This window comes from Acipenser ruthenus, chromosome 16, assembly GCF_902713425.1.
Source record: "Acipenser ruthenus chromosome 16, fAciRut3.2 maternal haplotype, whole genome shotgun sequence".
Classification (NCBI taxonomy): Eukaryota; Metazoa; Chordata; class Actinopteri; order Acipenseriformes; family Acipenseridae; genus Acipenser; species Acipenser ruthenus.
In genome coordinates, this window is record NC_081204.1 from 25,983,676 (window position 1) to 26,010,124 (window position 26,449).

At 37.3% G+C, this 26,449-nt stretch overlaps 1 protein-coding gene across 6 annotated transcripts in view; it reads left to right on the forward strand.

Annotated features, from left to right (window-relative positions):
• LOC117412345 (probable E3 ubiquitin-protein ligase MID2) overlaps positions 1-26,449 on the forward strand; it is a 132,818-nt gene that overhangs the window by 41,002 nt on the left and 65,367 nt on the right. For 3 of the 6 annotated variants that reach the window (XM_058989146.1, XM_058989144.1, XM_058989149.1), the window contains one exon: positions 10,159-10,209. The exons of 1 other annotated variant lie outside the window; for it this stretch is intronic. The gene's annotated coding sequence lies outside the window, so the exon portion shown is untranslated. Of the gene's footprint in view, positions 1-10,158; positions 10,210-25,518; positions 25,684-25,749; positions 26,037-26,449 lie in introns of those variants that run through there. 2 more of the 6 variants (XM_058989147.1, XM_058989148.1) reach the window with 2 other exon arrangements.

Below are 26,449 nucleotides of genomic sequence, written 5' to 3' on the forward strand. Positions count from 1 at the left end.
AAGGATCAAAGTAAAGGACAAGATTATAATGCCTGAATTCTTTTTATTGTCATAGCTGTACAAAGTTGGGAGTTTCCATGTGTCATTTCAAGGTGGGAGGCGTGCAGTTCAAATGGTTGTGTGGCTTATTCTGAGAAAATAGACCTAACAAAAAAGCTTTAATTGAAATAGAATCCAAGTGTTCCTAATGGGTTTATTACAGTTTGCCTCCCTTTTCTCTCATGATACTGTAATGCATACTTTTTATTTTGTCAGTTGTTTATTGATTTTTCTCCTGGTATTTCTCCAAACGTCACCAGATGTTTAAATCATAAACTGCGCCAGTAGTTTCAGTGTTTCTTACTAAGGCTGCTATGTAAATACAATATGTTCAAAGCTCTCCCGTTGTGGTGGTCTAGGCTGGTTTGATGTAAACACTTGGTTGACCCTTGCCACCTCTTTCTAATCTCAACAGATACCAAAGCTGTTAAAGGAGGGAGGAGGAGAGGGGGGCGGGTCTAATTACAACAAATCTAAATAAACAGCAGCAATCACGTACAGCAGCAGTGCTCCTTACTGCCTCCCATGTTTTTGTCTTCGCTAATGTGACAAATAATGTTCGGATGTATGGTGACAAAAATAAAAATGTTACATTTGATGGGATAGATGGAAATTACTTCATTTTAAACTGGACACATATTGCTTGAAGATTCAGTTTAAACACCAGTTTATCATGGTTTATATACCAAAAAAAAACACATAACAGCCCCTAGTTTTGTAACACTAACACTTTTTCACTTTTACTTTGTTTCCAAAATATATGAACACTCAGAGTGTGCTGAGCTGGCCTAAAACCAACATGCATATTAGTGTAGAAGACCAATTGGTCATTATAAGGACCTGAATTATTGGAGCAGGGGGATAATCTCACTTTAGTCATCTGAAATGCACTTTAGTCATCTGCACCACTTTTCACCAATTTTCATTTTACTAAACTCAGGCACAAACTGCAATTCCCTTCAAATTCATTTTTGAAAAGAAAACAGTAACTTTTTCTGTATAAATCCATCTCTACTGCTTACTTTAAAAGTAGACAAAGGCACATAATTAAACAATAATCTCTTTCTGACATTTCTGTGTACTGCGCTGCCTATGCAACACTGATGGGTGTGGAATACTATAATTGCTGAAGATTAATGTAATAGCTTTTCCTTTTTAAGGGCTGGCAAGATGTGACACATTGAGGAAAGCAATTCATCAGGTTAGCCTTAATCCATTTATTTTAGACCGAATAAGCCAGTAACAATTTAATTGTTAGCTGACAAGCCTATTGCCATTTGAAAGTTTAATAACATGTTTTATATGTGGACATGAAATTAGAAAGGGACAACATGACATGTAAGGTGCAGTGTCCTATATGGATTTATTTATATATAAAAGTGTTTTTGCCATGTTGAAAATATCAGTTATTTGTATGTATAGTAAACATATAATAATAATAAATAATAATAATAATAATCTTCTGCTGCTGCATGAAGCAGCAGGTGCCCACTTGTTTTAGTTTACAGAGTTTAAGCATATTAAATAGGCTTCAATGATGCAGGATGCTTGTGATAATGCAAGATGTTTTAGGGAATAGAAACCATCTGTAAAGACAGCTGAATTTAATGAAGTAGATGGCACAGAAAGGTAAACTGTGAAAGACAATGTAGCTGAGATACACAGGAATCCTATTTTAGTAGAAAATTGAGTATAAATTATGTTTTACATGTTTTTATTTTCCTCATCTGTCTAGCATCAATCATTATTCTTGCATGCAAAATATTTTCCATATAATTCATGTTCTTTTTTCTTTACAGCTGCATTTTATAACTGCAGAAATCCCTATTCTTCTGTTGGGTAGCAGAATTGTCTTAGGCATTACTGGTTTACCTCCAATACTGAATTAACTGTCTATAAAGGCCCTCAAAATTGAATTCAGATCCAATAGTTATGAGATGCATGCATTCATGTGCAAGCAAGTTATAGCCTAGGCCAGTGTAGGTCTCAAATACTTCATAGCATTCATTATCTTAAACAAATACATTACCACAGTAATTAACCACCTCCCATAATAGTTTAAAGTTGACAGAAGTAGTCTGCCTCTGTACAAGCGTGGGAGGTTGTGGCTCTGAGATGATTTATGTGCTGTTTAAAATGTTGTTTATGTTAGAAGTCATTGTAAAATGTATGTCCTCTGTACTGGGCGGGCGTTAAGATCTTACTGATGTGCAACACATGAGATATGCTATCTAATCATACAAGTTCAAGTTGTTTTCTTTTCATTATGATAAGCAACCCACCACCCCTCCCATATAATTAAAAGTATGTGTTGACCATTACCAGTATTGTGACTAAAGACAGAAGTATTTGGTTGATTAAGAGTTACGGAGAGGCTAGTTGACCCATTCACTTGCTTTTCACCTCTGGAGGTGAATCTGGCTCAGATTGAAAAACTCACCAAACTCGTTCAGTCATTCCTTAGCAGCAGCTTTCTTCTTTTGTGAGACACCTGACTATATATTCCTTCATGTCAAAAATGTTCCTGACAAATCACCTTTATAACCCTGCCGAGATCCCCTCTGAAAAAGATATGACAGCAGATGTTCCAAAACCATTTTTTTTGCATTAAAACACTTTAAGTACAGTATCGTTGCTTTTATCAATGTAGTAGCCTCATTCCACACAGGAGACCCATTGGCAGACGAAACGCTCTGCATGCCACTACACTTACGTAATATGCACTTGTACAGACTCAAATTATGAATGCGCTTTTTACTTTACACTCCACTGTCTGCATTGTATTCCCTGCTCTGCTCCAGCAATTGCACATGTAACCCCTTTCGTTAGCATTTGGCTGGCAGATCAATAACAAGTATCACGTCTATCTAATTCTCTGAAGACAGGAACACCAGCTCCTGTGATATTTGAATCCCCACTCCACAGACTAATTGCTCGAGATGAGCCTTTGTTGTTGGGCATGCTATGTTACTTTGAGGTATAAGCCTTCCCACAAACTCTGCCGTAGTCATCAGCATTCTGGCCAAAGGCTATGTCCGTTGGGATGCAGATCTGTGATGTTTTATTCAATGAAGCGATGGAGATGATAAGCGATTTTGATAATAAGCTTTTATTCATATATTATTACATAGGTTGTTAAATTACTGAAAATGCCCCAAATCACAACAGTACTGGTATGTATCTAATGTAGTATATTTCTGGTTATATTATCTCTGTGAAATCTGGGTCAATAAAATACCTAAAGAGAACATAACATAAAGTGTGTTATTTTGTTTCTATGGTTAACACAGATATGACAACTTTGAGCCCATTCTTTAGTTAACTTCAGTGGCAACACAACATGTTTAATACTGTATGTCAGTGCCATCTGCAAAGAATTACAGTTGTTAGACAGAATAACATTCCTGTCTCTTGATAGCAGTTTACAGGAACTCTGTGCTGTGCATGTAACAAATCAAAGTAAATAAATGCAAAAAAGTCACCACGGATCCAGATTCCTTCCCTGGAAAGGTCTCTGTGCTACATTAACAAACCCATTCAACTATTAAAGGGAACTTCCTGTGTGGCTATTTGAGATTCTTACAGGCTACTGGAACATAGTAAAGGGTACATAAGGACCTTTTTTTATTTTATTGTGTTCCTAACTGTTTACGTAAGGTGTGTGTTGAATTATTATTATTATTATTATTATTATTTTTTTATTTTTTTTTTACAATTTGACCACTTTTTTTAAACTTCAATTGCATTCCCTGCCTCAAGATTGTTTCCCATGTATCTGCATGGACCTCTCAGAACTACATTTCCCACCATCCTCCTGCTCACTTGTAAATCCATCAGTTACATATGTGAGCAGGAGGATGATGGGAAATGTAGTTCTGAGAGGTATATGCAGATACATGGGAAGCTGTCTTGAGGCAGGGAATGCAATTTCAAGTTTAAAAAAGTGGGCAAAATAAAACAAATTTAAACAATTCACACACCTTACATAAACAGTTGTAGCAACACATGGGAACATGTAACACAATAAAATAAAAAGGTCCTTATGTAACCTTTGAGAAGTAATTGGCTTTATAGTGTTAGCTGTATTCACTGATTGGTAGAAATAAGACCTAAGGCAAGAGCGCATTATTAACAAGCGTATGGCTTAATCCCAACAAGGTGGTAATATGTGCGGTGCTGAGAGACAAAGACAGGCTTCTGTCATGTGTCTGCCTGCTTTGTGAATGGGATAATGGGTGGGATAACCAATGAAGAACTTCAGGAACGTGTATCCTTGAAAATCGTTTGTTAGGCATGTGTTTAACAGTTTACCCATGTATTTTCTTTTTAAATACTTTATTATTATTATTATTATTATTTATGTTTTTTTTTTTTTTTAACCTCTGCCCCGATGGCAATTAATCTTGTCACATTCCCATTTGAATCTGTCTTCACTGTACTTCATTTTCAGGACAACTTCATGTATTCAGTAGTAAGGCCATTTCACTCCTGTGCTCAGAATACAGGGCACGGAATGCTATTGCACAAAGAAGAGTAATCCTCCTATCTCAGTCAGTGGTAACGTTTTCATGATCGAAGAGGCATTTTGTGTCTTTTGAATGTGACCTGAGGCCTCACCAGAAACCGGTTGATAAAGAATCATCTGTTACAGTAGTAGAATAAACTTCACTCCCAACCTATTAAAAATCTGAAATTGCCACTATCCCAATCTATCCAAGCTCTATGACCTAGCATTGCAGTTCCCAATCGAAATGCTTCAATCTTATTATACTGTGTTGTAGAGAATTCAAGTCGCTCCATGTAACAGCCTCCTGCCAGATGTGTTGCAGTGAGGTCAGGTCTGACTAATTTAGAAGCCACTTCACTTGCAATCCAATGTAAGGCACTAACCAATTCCCTTTCAACCATAAAGGTGTTTGAACGCTAAGGATAAAGATCTCATGTGTTTGTTTAAGTGTCTCTGGAGTATCAGGAATCAGAATTTTGAACTGCTTCCTGGTACTCGCATGTCATGTGTAATTGTCTGCCACTATTTCAACTGAAAAAAGGGGTGCTGCAGACCACCAATCGTGGATACCAATGACAGCATCTATTTATACAACAACATTAGAGATGCATGCAAGGCAGGGGACACTAGTCATGGGGAACTTCAACTTCCCGGGTATCAACTGGAACAACCCCCACAGATTGTGGAGCAACAGAGCTGGAAATGGTGGAAGTGGCAAATTCTTGCTTCTTAACCCCATTTTTAAATGTGCTTGCCTCGACCAAGTATTCTCAAATAACCAAGACAGGATGAATAGAAATCATGGAAACACTAGGAACAAGCAACCACAACATGATCGCATTTACAGTCTACTGGAAATGCAAAATAGCAACATTCAAAACGCTGCTCTACAATTTCCAGAAGGCCAACTTTGAAGGAATGAGACGAAGCCTGTACAACACAGACTGGGACGCGACACAGTGTATGGAATGGGTTAAATAGTTAATGTTGAGGCAAAGACTTGACAAAGTTCTTAGATAAATCAACTAGGAACTGGACGAGCTTAGATGAGCCGAATGGCCTCCTCTCATTTGTAAAGGTTCTTATTTTCTAATGTTCAAAAGTTAACAGTATTCTTCATTTTTATTAGTCAGTTTAAAAGTTCAAAGTCTGCACTTGTTCTATATTCTTAAATAGGATTCAGTGCTTTATACAAGGTTGGAGCATGAAGGGGATATTTAGCTGTTACATGTAGCTTTATCTTGAACACCAGCCAGAAGCTGAAATGAGCACATTTACAATTAAATATTTAGATGCCTGGGCATATGACAGGGATTAAAGACATGCAAATTATACAGTGAAATATTGGGTCCACAACTATATCCACAAGCATTCTAGTAAAGAAATGAAAACATGTTGCAGACCAGCAACCTGATACATGTCTATAAGTTTTTTGAGGAGAGAACCATTATTTTTTTATAAGATAATGCCTACCAACAACTGATTTAGTTAATTAGGTTTATAATGTTAATCTTGTGTTTATTATGATCTTCTCAGTGACAGAGAAATAGTGGAGGCACTCATGTGTTCATCTATCCTACTTACATATTTAGATGTATAGAACCAGTCATCCAAGTGAGATAAAAGATGGTTTACATCTTCTTTGCCACAAATCTAAGAGGTTCTCAAAATGTAACTTTTGGTGACCTACACCTACTTCTGGCTTGCAAATGGTTATGACTATGGCATATGGCTATCTGTTAGTCTATAACTTATTCATTCTTTGCTCAAGGATATGCTGTTGATTTATATTGTGTTCTTTCAGCATTTGCTGTATTCTCTAATTAGTATGCTGGCCCTTTATAGACAACGGTCTGTATTTATATAATGTCAGTGCCTTGGTAATGTGACAGCAACTTGAATTATTAGAACAGGAAGACATTTCTTCTTTTTTTTTCTAAACATTTTTCAATTCCTTTCTGACTTGTATCATTTAATGATTTATGTGCCATTTTTGATTAAATAAACGACTTCAACTGTATTTTAATTTTTTTTTATCAAAGACTATGCTTTCATGTGTTTGAAAATGCTGTATCCCGGTACCATTTCTGAACTGTGATTAAATAAAATGGTGTTGTAGCGGTTGGCTCTCATCACCTTGGTAACTACCATGCCTCCATTTGATTCTGGTAGACATAAATACACATTCAGTCCATGCAGCAAACCAGCAAAGTTCTGTAGGAATACCTGAGTTGGGGGCTGTTGCTTTGTAGGCTGTGTTGTCTACAGATATTTGGAATTACTGGGGCACAGCCAGGGCACTGTGACTTTAGGAGTGGCATCAGTAGGGACATTTTGGAATATGTGTTGACAATAAGGCAGGTAGCACCGGTCTTTGGAACCATCAGCAGTGCAGGCCTTCATTATAACCCAGTCTGGCATTGCTTTCCAGAGACACTTGGAGCCATATATAGTTTTATTTATAACACTGTTTCTGGACGGGTGTTGTGTGCTAAATATGCCGTTTATTGTCAACAACCTTTCCTGTTAAACTACTCTCCTGTAGAGAACCACATTTTGGACTAATTAGTTCACATGTGGATGTTACCATAGTGATCTTACTGTTTTACTGCACTAGTTGACGATGGGACTGGTGAGGAGTACTGCTGTTTTGTACAGCACTGAGGGGTCTTTGCTGTTCAGTACTTTTACAATGCTCATTCTAGTTAAGCCAGCTTTGGTAAAAGATTTACATCCCCATATAATGGGGGAGAAACCAAATGTAATATTCTATTTTTTTTTAAGCAAGGCCACTTTTACGATACAAATATAAAAACTAAACTGAACTCCCAAGGGATTACATTTTTCATTGTGCAATGTCTAAACTGCATCGTGGCTGGCATCAGCTCTGTGCTCCAATTTCCATATATAAATGAGGCTAATTAAGACATAATCATTAATTAATAAACCTAGACTTCAAAGGCTTCCAATACTAATTTACCAAAATCTATGAGCACTGTTGTTGGTGTTCATGATGTAATTAAGTCTGTGACGGGGTACTCCCTGCTCTTGTGCATACTACTCGTGCTAGTTTTAGACCAGCACAATACTTGCTGTGTTTCTTGTCTGTTTACGTATCAGCGCTTCACTCACCATACTGTGTGCCTGTATTTCCGGGTCTGTGACGTCACCACGCAAGCGTTCAATGACATCGGTGTCAGAAGTGGATGCAGGTACCCCGGAAGGCACATGCAAGCCTGTAGCCTGGTGAGCAAGTCCGAGGGAGGACTTGAGGCTGGCCGGGGAGAGTGTTGTGTACACGGGGGTAGGGGTCAGGGCTGGTAGGTGACGCAATCAAATATGAAGACATCAGCCCGATACCAGCTCCTGAGGCAGAGACAGAGAGAAAATAGATCGATCTAGCTGCCAAAAGCATGTGGGGGTAGACTTTTAGGTGGTTGTCCTGCAACCAAAGACTTAACTTCACAAACTAAATGCTAAAGTCTCAGTACTTGCAATGCATTTTATGGCTATTCTCACGGACTTCGGTTATGGGGTTGTATTTTAGGAAATACCTGTATGGGGGATACTTGTAAAATGTTGCATTTTCAACATATTGTAGGTTTTATTTTAAAACTTGTCAATGGTTGTCAAATGGAAGCTTCTTAATGAAATGCAGGCTATATTGGGCATAAGGGGCAATGCAATTATTCTGTATAATTCTTGAATTTGTAAAATACATCCTTGCATGGATCAATCCAGTTAAAACATCAAGTAATGTACTGTTTTGGATTAGATCTAAATTACATACAACCTGACAGTGATAATTACCTTGCCTACTAAAACATGTGTTCGTTAGACAACCACTGTACGATACAAACTGGCATCACACATTTTGGGTTTGATGAGTAATTCTGGCAATGGCCTTGAGGAGAAATCTGGCACTGCAAATCTTAAAATGGCTTTCCTGCTGTTCAACATAATAAGCAAACTGAACAGTTGCTGCCTAACTCTTTACAGTGATTTTATTTCTTTGTGGTTGAGCCCCCAAAGGGTTGAAATAATAAAAACAGCAGAGGCCAAAACAACTAAAACCGATAACCACCGCCAATTCTATTCAGCTGTAATACTAGACCATGGGTAAAAAATCACCCAAATACAAAACATGAACTAAAACAGGAAAAAATATGATATGATGTTCTGCAGCTAAGAAAACAACATAAAACTGTGTAATGTAATATGCATTGATGTGTCACTCACAGATGGCCCACAAATGCAAATATCCTGGTCCATTACAGCAAAATATTAAATGTATGTATGTATGTATGTATGTTTGTGTTTTATATGTAGCTGCATTTTGTTAACATTTCTGCATGCTGCAAAATGAATGTGTTATCTGGTTAACATACATAATGTATAATAATAATAATAGTTCAGTAATACTGAATAAAAACATACTGCACCATTCATCAAGGATTCGATGAAATGTTTCAATACCACAGAACACAAGTGTAGTCCCTGACTTATTGGACACTGCTGGCACCAAAGAAACAATAGGGCACAGATAATGATTTTGTAAACTGGAACAGTATGGTTCAGAGGAGTGGTGTGTACGTGTGTCGACCGTGCTTTCAAGTGATAATTGTATCTAGCCACTTTTTAATTGCTGTTTTTTAGCAATTTTTTACATGCTACTCTGAAATAGAATGAAACTGCCATTTTAATGGCAACAATTCTGTCGGTCCCCCATCTCATCTGTTCTTAGCATTTATTTAATTTATTCATTGAAATTGACACCGCTTGGAAGTGTATATTTTAAATTATAAGTGCTTCATTTGGAATTGATTTGTACTGCTCATACTTTTTAAGCAGTGCAGTAAAAAAAACAAAAAAAACAACATTTTTTAAGGGTCATTTCTATTTCTGCCAGCTTGCTCTGTCAGACATCAAATAAACACACAAAAGCCTTGTTTTCCAACTGATCAGTTTGATACTCAACTTGAAAATACCAAGATGACGTTTTTTGAGAGGCTTATGTCCGGGATCTCCTAATTCTCAAAACTGCAGTTCTAGAAAAGATAACTCCAGTCTAAACTGCAGCCCAATAAAATAATCAAATATACTAATAAATTGATATGTATATCTTTGCCCATTTTTAGTCACGTTTTGGTGTAAGAGGCTGAAATAATGTAGGGTAGTCTTTCTGTAACTTCTTTGTAGTATTTATTGCAATAACAAACCAATGCACGTACAGTCCCTGAAAGATTAGAAATAGCTGTATAAAACCGAGAAATTATCGGATTATAGCTAAATGCAATCTGAAAAGTCTACATACAGGAGGCAAGGCATGTGCAACAAGTTTGGCAAAATCAGGGCAGTTATTGTGCTCAGAATGTCTACTGTTGACAGTATGAAGGATGAAATAAAGTATTGTATTAATCTCTGATTCCAGATCAACTCATTTTTGCTGGTGCTTTCAAAAGTACTTAGAGGTTTGAAATGTAACATTGCTATAAGTGGTGTCACGAATCGATTTGTGATTTTTTTTTCGCTGGAATGTTCTTAAGCTGGATAGATTGGCTCGATGACGCGTATTGTTCCTGTCAATCATGATTTTCTTCTTTTATTTCCAGCTGTCACTCTTCACTTCATGAGCTTCCATTTTCAGGTCTGCCAATAGACAGGTAAGGCATCCTTTATATAATGGTTTACATTTATAGAAACACAGACTTCTCTTCAGGTATGAGCAGGTAAGATGTGCTATATGAAATCTTATGAAGCATGTTTCATCTTCAAGTTTATACTAATAGGGGGGTGCAAAAATGTGCCCTGTTTTAGTTCTGCTTGCAGGAGGAGAAAAACAATGATGTAACCAAAAAAAAAAGTCTTGCATTTACTGAACAAAATAAATCCCAGTATCCTGAATCATATGACCAGGGGACCCATTGCTCCATTAGGCTGAGTTGGGAGGTAACACAATCTAAACTGAAATGTACAGCAAGATAAAGTACTCTGGAATTTCCTACAAGGGTTGTTTTGAGCTCACCCGCTCATCTCTGTGTTTTTTTTTTTTGTTTTTTTTTGTCTGCCTTATTTTGAAGGGTCTATTTATAAGTATTTTATTTGCAAAACAAAAGAAAAAAATGTGAATACACCTAGGATTCCTTTAAAAACTAAACTAACATTCGTAGTGCTGCAGGCATTTAGCATCTTTCAGTGCATGGACTGACAGCAGTGAGTATCACTATGGGTCATCATCAATCCTCCACAAGAAAACAGACGTCATCCATTGCTAGACGGTGTGGACAGTGTGCCCATGAAACCAGCTCCATGATCCCTATATTGAAGTTCTGATTAAGATGTGAAACATGGTCAGGTTAGGACCAGATTATACTTTAACAGAATAAACACATTAAATGTGTTGATCCAGAAAAGCCAGCATTGATGGATCAGTGGGCTGGAAACTTGTCTCGACTGTGTTAGATTGTGTGCTAGCATTAAAAAGTAAAAGGATGTTAGAGGTAGCTGAGTCTGTATGCCTTGATTGGGGGGGGAAAAAAAAAAATATATTTATATAATATTTGTGAGGGGTTGGTTAAAGAAAATTAACGAAATGTGAAAAGACAACGTAAACCAACTGGATGGTAAACAAATACATAGTCAGGGTTGGCTCCAGTTCAAATTAATTAGTCAATTGAATGATTTATCAATTGTTTAACAATGTGATTGGTTACCATTTAAAATGTCTTTGTTTGGTTGAGGGTGATGGTAGGAGTTTGGAGAGTTGGAGAGTGAAAGTGAGAGAAAGACGAGTGAACTGATTATTATTAGTACTGTGAAATTGGACACCAAGCTATTGGGAAAAGGTATTTGGACCACGGCTTGGATTGTGATTTGGTTTTGAAGACAAGATAACAGGCTTAGCCTGCCTTGTTATTAGCTAGAGACAACTTCTGTTTAGCCAGGACCCAAGATCGGGTTAGGTTTTGTTTGTTTATCTTCTCATTACTGTAAATAATAAACACACGCTACGACCTTTCCTTGCATCCTGGTTGTCAAGTGTTTGTTTGAAGAAGGAAAACCTGTGACCAAAAGGCAATCTATCATATACATGTGTGTGTGTGTGTGTGTATATGTATATGTATATGCATATATATATATATATATATATATATATATTTAAAATCACATGGATGATGTAGGTCATGGTGATTTAGCTCTAATGATGTAGCAGTATGTTACTGCTTTTTTTTTTTGTATTCCCTTTCAGATATTGCAGAGTTATGGGATTGTCATTATTTCATCTTATGGAGATCAGAATCAGAAATCATATTTTATTGTGGTGTTACATGGTTCTGTTCAGAATACTAAATAATACATGGTTGCAGAGTTGTAAATCTTATGTTTTGATATGGCAGGGCTTATGAAGATAAGAATAGTCAATCTTATCAGGGGCAGTGCATACTGGTGATGTTTTGGGTTCTCTTTATTTTGTTCATGGTTTTATTTTTCTGTTACCACCCTTCTAAAAATGAGATTGCAATGGCTTGATCTTCTGAGAAAAACCTAAGACAAATAAATGTAAAAGAAAACCCTGAGATACTTGCTCTGTGGTAGTTTCTTTCTTTCTTTCTTTCTTTCTTTCAAATCAGTGAACAAATTGTTCATTACTACACCAAGAGGCAAGAATCAGCTGGCAGTGACTCGTTGTGGTCTAATCCCTGCTAGCAAAAGTTACTCCAGGCTAAATGGTGTAATGCTCACTCATTAAGAGAAAATTAGAGTGTCAGAGAATATAAGTATAAAGGTCCATTCAAAATTATTACAGGCACCAACCTGCCAACTGGATTCCTGTCTATAATCACATTTCAGCATCCAGACAGACAGACATGTGACTTCCATCCACTTTTTAATAAAACACATCTGTTGAATAGCATGAGTGGATTAATGTGACAAAATACAATTCAATAATATAACAGATAACAGTGTCTGTGATAGTTACATCAGGATATAATTAAATACAAAATACTACAGATGAAACACTTGGCAGATTATAGTACTCTGAAGTACAGGATTAAATGCAGTAAAATAGGGGGCAGATAAGAGCAAGTAAAGCACATTTAAGGAAGGGTGATATGTGCTTACATGCTTCCTGATGTCACTTCAGGAGTCTTTTCAGAAGTTGTTTTTGCTGGAATAGTAATTAAGCATGGTAAATAATCTAGACGGCAATAGCTTTTTTAAAACTTTTGAATACTGAGTGGTGTTAAGATGTTAAATATTAAATTCAACTGTAAAAGACGAGTATGCAAATGAGGGTTAAAGTTATTGTGTCATCATCCTTTTCTGAAACTGTGGGACAGGATATTGATACAGTGGAATACTTGCTAAAAGGGACATTCTTTCCAGCGCAGATGGCATAACACAGCTCTTTATTGGTATGGCAATGTAACTGCATTCATTTATCAGTAAGCAGGGCTGCTGTGACTCAGGAGGTGACCGTTTCTTCATCCCAAGGAGGGACACAGCTGCACGTGACGGCTGTGAATTAGCAGGCCGAGTTTAAAGCCTGCAGTGCAGCAGGCAGTGTTGCTATTAATTATACTTTAAACTTTTCAAGTTTGTCCCCGACAGGGGAGAGCAAGTCGGATCAGATTGAGAACAGAACACACCTGAGCCTTGTCACCTCTGATTTTATCAGTGTCGATCTGCTTCTGGCTCTTGTTTAAAAGTTGACCTGGGCTTAGTAGTTTTCCAGCGTACGTTTTAGTGTTGGTTTGATTGTCAAAGGATGAAGTACCTTAAAACAAGGACTCCCAGCTACTGTAGTGCACCATGGATGTTGTAAACCAGTTGTCAAAATGTGTTGCCTTGCTGTTTTATAGTAGCCTGTTGTTCAAATTGATGAATGTGATATTGAGCAAATGAAAACAAATACATTTCTTTATTTCTGAAGACAGTGGACTGGGGGATGGATGGTACAGCCTACCATCTTAAGTTTTATTAACGCTTGCAGAATGATATATTTTTAAATATCAGTATTTGGTTATTTTCTAAACAGTTACTATGGGGTTTAAATTATCCATCATTATAATGTAATTGTCATATCAATAATGCTGTTTTAATTTCTTTCCATTTCTCATCAATCATGATCTATTGGGAGCTACACAGTAATGTCTTGGAAATCATACAACAGTATAGATGAACCTTGTTTTAATGATTCCATTAAATTACCCCTTTCATGGGTTTGATTTAATCATGATCATGGTTTTTAATCCTAATACATCATAATTAAACCATTATTATTTCAAATAGGCATTGCTTAATTTATCATTGTTGTGCTGGACACAAACATGAATAATAGACTGTATATGAAATACGTGGAAATGTGTTGATTTTGAATGCTTCTAAATGTTCCATGAAGTGGTCTGCTAAATGTCTTTTGAGTTTCCTCAATGTACAGTTTGTTGCATTTCTTGCAGATAATGCAGTATACTATTCCTTTAGAGATGCATGTAAAATGTTCATGGATGTTTTAGGGCTGCTGATCTATGTTTGGGTGTTAATGTATTTAAAGGTAGGGCATCATGGTCTATTGCATGGAATTGTGCCTTTTTAAAAGTTCACCAGAAGAACAGATCTTGTTGTGGACAACAGATTCTCTTAGATTCTTGTCTCTTCTATGTGATATCAGTGGAGGAGTCTTGGAAATAGGCGATGCAGATGGGTCTTGCTGTAACATTTTAAGGTTTCTTTTCACGATTTTCTATATTTCTCTGTTGGTAGGGTGATATCTGAGGACTAGAGGAATTCTGTCATCTGCATGTTGTTTACTATTATTATATAAAGCATACTTTCTGTTTTATATTAGAAATGCTGGCTTTAGCTTCAGTGAAGAGCTCATCTGAAAAACCTACATTATTTTTTAATCATTTAAACTTTTGTGTACTAAAGGATATTTGTACTGTAAAGTGCCATTTTAACATTAACAAATATCACAGTCACACCCACTCACGCTCAAAAGATGTTGGCTCCAAGGTGCTATTTGTGCAATGTGCCTCCACCTCCGTGCTGGAGCTTTACAGCTTAACGCTACCTAATTGTCCAGAGCAAGGGGCAGAAATGTGCCCTTTTCTTTTCAATACTAGCTGGCAAATACATTCCTCTTCATTCGAAAAGGATTTGTTTGTGTTGGCCATCAGTTTTCACTCACAATTGCCAAAACAGAACAGCTGTGGCAAATTAGGGGGCAGATGTTATATTTATTAGTGGAAAGCAAGATGGAGAGCGTGACAGTGTTGACTAATATGAGCAATGCATTCATTACTGTAAATCATTTCTCTGCTTATGTACTTTACATTTTTATTACTAAATCAGTCACAGAAAGCATTAGTTAATATGAGTCGTGGTATTTTTTTTTCCTTTCACCTCATTATGTTCACATCAGATCTTGGTTGATGTAACTGACTAACAGGTTGAGAGCCAGAGTGAAAGGATTTCTGATACTCTCAGCCCATAAAATATTTAAATGCTGGTGCATTTTACAAAAGTGAATTGTTTGAGTTTCATTAAGAACAGAGAAATCAGCGATCAGTGTCAAGTATTGTATAGGCCATCAGAATAGATGTCAAGGCCTTTGAGTATATATCTCTAAACCATTGTCCCTGTGTCATATTAACAAGTCAGCAAACATGATCTTTCGTGGCAGTACAAATTATTTATTTTTGGTTGAATTGTGTACAAGTTTCACCCCCATCTTTCTACCCAATGTCACCTCGCCGTTGCAGCCCTCTTAACGATCAGGGGGACTGAATATCAACAGGCAACCTCTGTTCTTGCTGTCAAGCCAGTTACCTCTTTTCACTGAAGGCAAGAGCCCAGCCTGGGAAGAGGTGAACTGTCCCCTACTGGTTTTCCTCTCCAACCCACAGGAGTGCAAAGACCAGTGCAGTGCTAAGACAAAATAGGCAACTCCGCATGACCAGGATTCAAACCAGTGAGGTTCTGATTGTGTGTCTCACACTGTCCTCCCAACACAGTACTGCCTTTACTGGGTGAACATTCTAAGGCTTTATATGAAGATGATCTACTAATTATAGGCCTTTTTTTTCCTCTAGCGGTACTACATTATTCAAGACAGCACTGCAGCTGGTATGAGCCATTGCTGGATTGATGATCCAGGGCTGATGTTTTCACCCTTTGATATTTAGAAACACACTGGCCATCCATTACTGTACCATATGCACAGCAGTTTGCTACCATATCAGGACCACTGTGCAATATGTGTTCCCGCCTTCAATTTCTCATTAGAGGAGGAAACTTTGAGTAATGGCAATGGCTTGACTATTTATTACAAAAAAAAATCACAAGACCCCGAAGTTTGAGGTTAAAGGTGGTGAAAAAGGGGCTAAGAGCATTATTTTCACTTTTGGGCCTACAGGTATGGCTCGTATATAAAATCAAACCTTTATAATTGGCACATTTTTAAGAAATTGACTTGTTTGTTAAAGTACAAAATTACATAACTGATATTGTTTCATCATGCTTTGTTTAATGTTACAATATTATAAGATTATTGTGAAGAACTGCCTTCTGGGTCATGTATCCCCTTTTAATCTCTGTGCATGAGCTGGCTCCAGGCACACCCTGGTAGTCCACACAGAGCTCTCAGTGCTCACTTACTGATCAAACAATCCCAACTGGCAAATTCGTGTCAAGGACATTTAATACAAAGATCTGCATTTTGCTTTTCAAACACCAATCATCATCAAAAGGGGAGGGATCTGCCAAAGCATTTGCTGTTGGCTTAATTGCAACTGCTGCTATTGCCTGTTGAACCCGACGGTGAGATTTCCTCAAAACATTCCGGTCTTTTATGTTAATCTCAGTAATGCTTGTGCAAACCTACTTAAAACCAGTGTAATATTATTCAAAGGGCATACAGCTAATGAATTGGTTATGTTAAATCACTGCTATGCTTGTCTTTAGTATGAAAGGGACCCACCTCATGGAAATAGTGAGGAGATACAAGTTCAACCAGAGCCTCTGACACTCCACAGAGTGTCTGTGGGCACCACCCTTCTTCAGTGGCTTTGTTGTCCAGTCCACAAACGAACAGGGCTGGGTACAAGTGTCATTGCTTTGTGTGCTACACTGACGCCAGCACAGGTATCTTACAGGACTACTTTGCATGGGTGCATCTGTTTGCATTCGTCATTCAAAGCAAAGTGATTTATCTTATTGGCCAATCTACAAACATTAGCCAAGATCTATCCATATGCACACTGGTACTTCACAGGCTTACTAAATACTAGAGCTCTTTCTGTATAAGATATGTCTCCAATGATCCCAGAAACATGAATCAACCAATAGACAGTTCATGTGGGTGTACTGTAATTTAGTTTACGAAATGTTTACTGCAAACCCCCTTTATATAAAACAATTAAAAAAAAAAAAAAAAACACAGGATGGATTTACTGTTTATAAAAGATGACCCTATGTAGATTGTGATTGCCATACTGTGCTGGTAATGAAATGCATGATTCAGCATTAGCCTATGTTCAGCTTCTTGAGAGGATTGTGCAGCAATGATGGTCCTGTATCAGTGTTGTATTTTACCTTAGTGTTCATTCCTCACACCTACAAAAGGAAAGCTAGATTAATGATGTGTGTCCAAATGAAAGATAATGGACTTCTGTAGTTCCTATAAAGACAAAAATGAACACATGCAACAACAAAAAAATTCCAAAGCACAAAATAAACACATCAAACTCTTGAAAAGCCTTCCCCGCAATGGGAACCACATGTTCATATATTTTGCTTAAAAAAAAAAAATTGACCATGGCCTTATTCCAGCTTGGTGTGTGTTTTGTTTTATTTACTCTTAATGTGCACAAAATATGGACTGTATTGTAGTTTGTTGTAAAATGAGCCTTCTGTAAGATAATATGTAGACCTCTGGAACTGCTCTTTTTCCACTCCAATGTGCTGTCAAAACAGCTTTGCAATTTGGACTGAATAGATGTAGCAGCAGCTTTCTGTAATCATTTTATTGAATTATTATACTGAGAGCAGCTACTGCAATTGCTTTCTTGATTGCCTAAGTTAATTGCAATACAAATGCACTGCTCATTTCTACCACAGAGCAAAATGGAACTTGCCAGGAGTAGATACTGAAAGCTGGGCAACAGAGTAATAGAAATAACACCAAGGGGTCATAGATGACAATGTTGCAGGCACCTAGCCCTGCTTAATATTGAGGAAGAGTTCCAGCTGTCTGAAAAAAAGGAATGCAGCATTTTTAAAAGGGACATTCGGTATATTTTGATGAATGCAGTCATTTAAATAGGCGAGGGATTTTCAGAAGTGAGGTGCGCAGTGGTATTTTATAGCACTGTGAAACCTATGAATTTTATATTTACAAGCTCACTTTGGCTGCAGTAGCAGATGGGGCTGAAAATACAGTTACAGAAACAACAATAGAGAATGATAAAGACATGCATAATAAGATATTATTAAACAGGTAAGGTGTTGAGACAAGGCACAGTATATAGTTATGACAGCAACAACACATGCCACGGTGGTCAAATATGGTACAATATCTGCACGCCTAGGGGTGTTTGGCATGAGGCAAAGCCAAGTATCATTACAGCCTAGGCGTGCAGATTTACAAAGGGTACCCCCTATCCCATGCCACCCCTTCCAAAGTTAATTGGTTGAATCAGGCAGAGTGGTTCTGAAAGTATGGTGACATTTGCACAGGCTGGAACACTTGTAAGCCAATTTAGATTTATTTATTCTTGCCATTTTATAAAACTTCATTAAAAGCAATACCAAGAGAAATCTTGATAAAGCATATTCTACAACAAAGAAACACATGCAAACTAGGCTCCTAATGAAGAAAGTTTCTTCCTTGTAGAGCATTATTTGTAGTTGTAGTTGTACGTATGAATGCATACCACAGTCTGCCAGATTTGTTACAGCTGGCCGGCTACTCGATGCCATGTTATTCACTATGTTTCAATTAACTGCAGTACATGTGGGCAGCAAGGAAGATACAAGCAGTCTTTACGTTGTAAAAGCAATTCGATTTGTCATCTCTCCGGTGAAGCATTGGAGATCTGATCAGTTCAACCTTTAATAATACTCATTGCATCACTAGGTTTGTACAAAAACATGATCTAATACCAAATGACAGTTAAGGGTGTATTCCACACGTGCAGAAAAATGTACCCATGTGGAAAAAATGCATGTTGGATGTATGTTAAATTCATGAATGTCATATTATGGTGCCGATGTGCAAAGTGATTTGCGGCTGCAAAACACCGATATCGCTGCCAAAAAACTTGTTTAGCTGCCATAAAGTGGGACTTTAGTGTTCGCTAAAAATGCAACATATATAAAGAATGGTTTTCACCTGCCGTTCTGCACCTGCTATCAAATTAGCACTTTGCTAACATTAATACATTTAAATGGTATTCAAATGCAGAAAAGAGGAATACTTAGCAATTATAATGAGATGTAAGGATTTAGCCTTGCATTTGGGTAATGGCTGACCCTCCAAAAATTTTGCACCTCCTCTTACAAGGTGCAAACCATTGTATACGCGAGTAATTAAGAGATTACCCATTCTGGATTGTCTAAGCATCTGCAAATTAAATGCAAATAATTCACTGTAAAGAACATATTAATTAAATGGTGGCGGGACAGGGAAAATCTTAAGCGTTTCACACTACAGTGATTCTTCGTGAACACAACGCTGCTGTAAATGCAATACAAGGACAACTGCACATGGAATTAAAAATCCATATCAAAATGCAGAGTATTAAAATAAAAACAGTACTTCGGGTTTTGAATGTTTCATACGTTGCTGCAGACTCGCTTAGTTTAAAAAGAGAATATGTTCAATGAATCGCACTATTTGAACTTGAACTACATGCAGGACTGTTCTGGGTACATGTTCATTTGCACTTTTGATAGTTCTGTGTTATTTGTAGGATACAGACAGTATAATGTAGATAATTTAGACCACAGGTGTTTCCATGCTAGGAGTTCTCTGATTATAATATACTGGCTTGCAGAGACAATGTTGTAATAATGATACAGTATGTTGTTGTCATTAGTGTATACGTGGTAGCCAGCTTCTTGTTTAAATGATCAAAGAGATTCTTCATGAGCAGGATCATCTTCAGGTTGTTCTCTGGAGACAGTGAACCTGCACTTCTGGTTTCAGTATCGTGTTGTGGTTGCTATTGACCTAGATTAAAGAGTGGAGAGGTTAAGAACAGTTTATCTGTTTTACTCTGAAACTTGAGATCTCTCGCTGGGGGGGGGGGTCTTTCACAGGCAGATTTCCACAGAAGGGAAATGTGTGCTGACTACGTAAAAGATGAACCTGCAATCTATGCTAACCATTGGTGAGTGTCAATGATGTGTGGCATAAAAAATTCAAATGGTAGTGTGTATATATATGCTTCTTGGTAACATGAACAGCACAGTGCTTATTATTTGTTCAATGTATGTTTTCCCTTTCTAACTCTTAGACAAAGGGATGTGTCAACTGTTTTAGACTTACTGCTTAGAAAAGCTGAGGCTAAATGGTCATGCTTTAAACTCACAACCTTGCAAGTGAGGGTACCTAATTCTTGACCTGATAACCCCTGCCATCAGTGATGGCCTCAAGCAGAGATCTTGAATTGTATGGTGATTTTGTTGTGTACTGGTGTGAACTAATGCGCACTGGGAATGGAAACCACTAAACCATCATTTCAGTTGTGAACCACTATACCCACATTAACATGTGTTCTGTAACTTGGTTGGGGATCTTGTACCAGAACATGCATCTAGGTGAATTGCATTCACAACACAATACTGACGACCTTCTAGGGAAAAATACATAGCATTCATCTTATGGGGTTAATGGTATATATATTGCACAGCTAAAGCAATAAAATGGCATGTTTCTATAGATAATGACTTGGCTGCAGCAGGTTCAGGTATTCAGAGATCTTGGCACTGCCTTATTCTGCTTTATTTAAAATTGTCTCCTCAGTTTGAAAACAGCACCCATGAAAGAAAATCTGGAAATGATTGTCAGACATGAATCTTAAACTGAGTTGTACTTTTTGCTATTGAATTTCATCTGTTATATGCAGTTGCTACTTAGGGAGTTATTAGCAATTAAGCTCAAAGGGCCTTTGGGATGCCAGATTTATCTTGGTGTCTTTTAACAATTTCTTTGCTTTTTGATAAACACGGTGTTATGTTAAAATGACAGACTGGATATTTTGGAGCAGAAACCTGATGAGCTTTTGCTCACATATACAATACTATACAATATTAGTTTTTAAAAGCATTCTGTGGACATATGTTGCTTTTAACCGTGTCCAAATCAACAAATCTCGCTGCTTGTAGAGATCAATATTGTATTACAAGACTTCTTGAAAAGGCAACACTGTTAATGTGCAACATTGCACATTTCAAATCCCTAAACATATTTTTTATATTCAAACAACAATTCCCTTAGTTCGATTGTAAATATGGGCCTATTATTTGAACAAAACATTGTCTATTTTAATCATCTTTAAAAAAAAAAATCTTCTTTATTATATGCCTCCATAAAACTCATAAGCCTGCTTTATTGTTGAACTATTTCTACTATATATATATATATATATATATATATATATATATATATATATATATATATATATATATATATATATATATATATAAAAATAAAAGAATTAAATAAATAAATACAGAAGACTTCATGCTTGCATTATTGTCTGTTAAATTTCCTGGGGCAAATCAGATCATAAACCAAAAGCTGTTTTGCAACTTGAGAAGGTATCGATTTAAATGTGGTTAAATGGTATATATTTTCAAGTACATAATGATTGTGTGTTCACAGCTTCCTGTAAAATATCCCTGATGGTATCCGTTTCTATCATTTGGTTGGCATTGCAAGCTGATCTCATTTCGTGCATGAGTGCAGGCCTGGCTCTTGACAAGGCTATTAGTGGGATTGATTTGCTATCAGGCCGATGACTGCCCCACTGAATAAGACGTGGAAGGGTCTAGCCCTGTGGTCTGGCACCTACGAACATTGAATTAGCGGATGGAGGGACCACATGATGGGTGTTGCACCTATCGATTAGATGAAAGGCACATTACTGTTCATCTGGGTTCTTATTGGCACATACTGAGGGGTTTCGAAGCATGGCAGCTGTGCTGGGCAGTAACAGTGTGTGAAAAGCTGCCCTCAGGCAGGGATTATGTTGTAAGACGTGACTTAAATTAATTGAAAGTGGATCAAATGTGACATCCGTAGTGACACAGGGGTTTCGAGTTAAGTGGTGATTATTGGGCTACTGAAGATATATATTTTGAAAATTTAAAGAGCATTAACAAATAATAGTCCTTGTTTGATATATTGTGCAGCAGAAGTTATGCTCTCTCAATGTGGTGTTCAAATTAAATTCCTGACATGTATAAAAGCTGTGTCTTCCTATTGCAAGGCAGATCTTAGATTCTTTCATAAAGGGCTAATAGTGGAAGCCTGGTTTGCAGGTGCTTCCGCATTCTGTAATGCACAAGCAAGTTGCATTTCATATAGACCAGTCATAAAAGTGATGAATCTGTGGCTATTCTGGAGAACATGCAAAATTCCACCCTAAACATCTTGGTGGCCATATATCCTTTTGACAGCGGTTTGACAAGGGTTTCTCCTTTGTGTTTTGTCCAATGCCTGTAATTAGAGTACTGCATCAAGGAAAGGTTACTAATGATGCATTTCACAGTCCGGGTTTCCATACAGCGCAGGTAATTGCAGTTTGTTATGTAATCACATGGCAAGCATGCCATCTACTTTGAAGAAAATGCAAAAGTCCTTCACAGTCATATGGCTTTCTGTCAGCTTGAATCTTGAGCTCATTCTATCACCATGGTTCACAATGCCTTCAGTCTCATTCGATTGAAAATGGATCGCTGGCTATCTGAGGGATAGGTGTAACAGTGGGGGAAGAACATTTACAAATAATGCATGTTCAAGGCAATCATTCGTAAAGTAAGGAGTGCCCAAATGTACATTTTGTGTAATATATATATATATATATATATATATATATATATATATATATATATATATATATATATATATATATATATATATATATATATATATATATATTTTAGCTCAAATAGATGTCAAGCCATGTGCCGTCTCATTTGTTTACATGTCTATTTAACATCTTCCTCAAATAATTACATCAACATTATTCAATGGCAGGCAGATTAGATGTGAAAATAAGCTTTAATGGCTGTCCTCCCCAGCCAGGTGTTCTTCACCAGGTGTTCAGAGCAAAGGTACCTCTTTATTGCTTCTATCACACAGCTGGGGATCACAGGGCTTCCTGTAACAAAGAGCGTAAGGGCTTACAGAGAGACGCTGACAGTTTTGTATTGTACTCTAAGTATGAACGTATTGTAATGGCAGGCAGTGCGGTGTGGATTGAAGTGAAAAACTAAGCTAAACTGAAACAAGACGGTGATGAAAACTAAAGGGTTGTTATGTTAGTGCTGCAGCACTGACATGCAGAAAGATTAGTGCAGCACAGAACTTTCAAATAAGGCCAACGTAACAGTATGTTGATGTGGATGACGATTGAGGCTGGAGCTGACAGTGCAGAAACAAATTTCTGGTGTTTTTATTCTTTGTATCTATTTTTAAAAATCCAGTGAAAACACATCTGCCAGATGCTGTAGAATGTTGTCAGCGAAGGGCAACAAGAATGTAAGAAAGAGAAGCTGACATTAAAATAAATCTAAGGAGGGCAATTTACTAGAGTAAAAAATGTCAGCTCACTTGAAATTGTATTGGCTGCATAATACAATTTGAGTGGAATTCTGGGAGAATTCTACCTGTATGCTAAATACTGGAAAAATGGTTTTGGTATCCTGCTAAATACAGGCATAGACCACTCCACAAATGCAGCTACTCATGTAACTGCTGATCATACATGGAATATTTAGTTTAAATGGATTAGAATCCCACATGAAGTTAAACTCTGCAGTCTGCAATTCATTAAGAAAAACATGCCTAAACTGTAACCAAAGCTATAATTTAAACGTTGTTTTCTTTTTTTTATCATATACAATATTTCGCTATAACATTGAACATCGCTGTGGGACATTGCTGCTTTAAAACCATAACAGAAACCATTTCCACTTCCATTTATGCCCAAGATTCATCTTTTTTTAATAATGTGAAGCACACTTGGCAGGTTAAAATTTGAAGGCTGAGCTGCAGTCCTTTTGTTGTTGTTTTTTGAAAAGGCATTGACAACTGCAGGTTCCTCCTCACAGTTTTCTAACGCGGTACTCAAAAACGACTTCTATCCACTTTTCTTGCTGTTGTGCAGCTGCCGTTTCAAAGGGTTCTCGTGCCTGCTTTTCAAGTCTTTGTTTCTTCCTGGGAAAGAGTTCAACAACATCCTCTGTTAGTTAATGGCCTTGTTGTGCTTTCTATTGTCCCCTGCTCAAAATGTAGATGGCTGATATCATCAAATGCAGGGATGACGTCTAAAATAAAAGCAATGTAGCCCAGCCGATATGTTTTATAGCCCTTGACTGCTGTTTTATTTCAACTCAACGTGTTGCTCCTAATCTGTGATTAAGTATGTTTACAGCATGCTTTTAAAGGTGTATTAACCAAGTCTTTAAACAGGGTCTTAACTGTTGACTCTCTAGGATGCTCATTTAAGAGAAATCAGTATTCTAGCTCAAATACATTGTCACAGGTTGCTTCAATCTTTGTTTAGACAACAGCAATGTCCTGTGGCCTTGTAGTTTTATTTTATTAGAGGGCAGGCTTATATGGAGTTCTAGGTAATGACCGTCATACCATGTTGTGATTCAAAGGGGCCCTCTGTCTAACTTTGAAGCATTCGCTCCTGAACTTTCAGCTCATATCAAATGTCTTAATCGTGACATGATACACCAATGATTTTTTTTTTTTAACGTTTATGCATCACTGCAAGTACAAATTCCTATGTTCAGAGTATCTGCAGTATAGTGTGTCTGTGTACTAGAATTGTTGCAGGGTTTCATCATTGTATCATTATGAGTATTATGTTTTTACCACTAAATGTAAACACATAACAGTCCCGTTGATAATGCTATTGCCATTAATGGCATTACTGTTGTGCGTGCAAATTAAAAATCCAACTCCAACAGGAATAGCTCTGATATGTCTTGGTAGACCAAACCAACCGATTTTAGAATTGTGCAGGGAAATTCATATTTAGCAAAGAACCTTGGTAGGGGGTATGACTTGCTGGCCAGTAATTAGGAAATCCATGTTATCATTAACTTTTTGAGATTATATGTATAAATAATTACAAGATGCATAAAGCTCTTTTTAATTTAATTTAATTTAAATTTACTAGCTTGTTTTGTTCCTTATAGGGAGCTAGTTTGTAATAACATATAATATTAGTAGTGTATATAATAATTGTCACAATTAAATTCTTATATTATCATATAAGCTCAGCAGTATCCCGTGCACATTTTGGGAATCCTATATTATCAAATGGTCCAGCCGGCCCATTCTAGGTGCTCAATTTGTGTGCAACTTTACCACTGGTAATTCAGGGATAGTGTATGGTAATTCAGGGATAGTGTATGGGATTTATTGTAATCTCCACACCACATATAATAATATTTACCATCCGATTATCATTAAGGGTGCAGTGGTTACTATCAGTAGAGGTTGCCATTTCTCAACTTTTAACAACCTGACATTTACATTGCAGGAGAGGAGAGTGCGTATAGCTTTTACTCTGGCTTTGTGCAGCTGCTTATGCGCGAGCAGTTCTGCGGGCTTTGCTTTTCCCTTTGTAGGGGGTGGGAGGAGCTGGTTTCCTGCAATTGTCTGTCTCTTTTTTTCCTCCCCGAAGTTACGTATCGAAGCCTAAGCTTTCTGCCTGAGCCGCTGAGGTTTGCATTGCTAGACAGGATCATAGTCTCTTTCTCTTTTACCACACTGAGCCACGGTCTTGTAGTTCTACTATTTCTGGGTGTATTTTTTTTTATTTTTTACTTCGTTTCTTCCTATTTTCAAGATGACAGAAAAAGGGAATGCTTGGGATAATAAGCTGGTAGGTAACCCCTCCCCCCAGTGTGTGTTTGTCTGTCTCTCTTTTGTTGTTTGGGTTCCAGGTTCATTGCCGAGTGTCAACACTTCTGCATAGGAACAGCAGCAGAACGAAGGAGGAACACTGCGCCGATAGATATCTGCGAAATCTAACACTCACCGGCAGACTACACTGTACTGTGGGAACTCGAAGCGCACTTCAGCTAAGGCGAGATACTAAGAAGCAAGTATAGGATAGAGCGCCGTTTCATTATCTAACGCGGGACTGAGACAAATAGGACATACGGAACTTTGTTTTAAATACCTGGCATTCACCCCCTTAAGAAGACTTTGGATTTCTACTGGATACAGATGATGGTAAAGGATTTGAGTAATTATAATTTTGAGTAATTATAATCAGACTGAACAAAGCAAAGGATAGCAATGTTTTTTTTTTTTTAATTTCTGCGTCTTATCCGATACTACTGGTTGTAAAGTGATGCCGTTGAAGTTACTATCCCTAAATCGTAGCCGTCTGCTGTGCGCGGATAAATGGGAAAACATTATTTAGCATACTGTGAATTTGTATTGGAAAGACCGCTAAAAAGGCAGCGGAGCCTCTTTTTGTAGAGTAGTGCAGTTAATTACTTTTATAATTCGAAGATTACAAAAATAAAATGTGTCTTTTTAATCGTAATCTCACAGTCAATACTGTTGCTAAAGTGTGAGGCGTAACAGAATGGTTTGGTATTGTCATGTGCGATACAAACCGTGTATACAAAGTGACACAA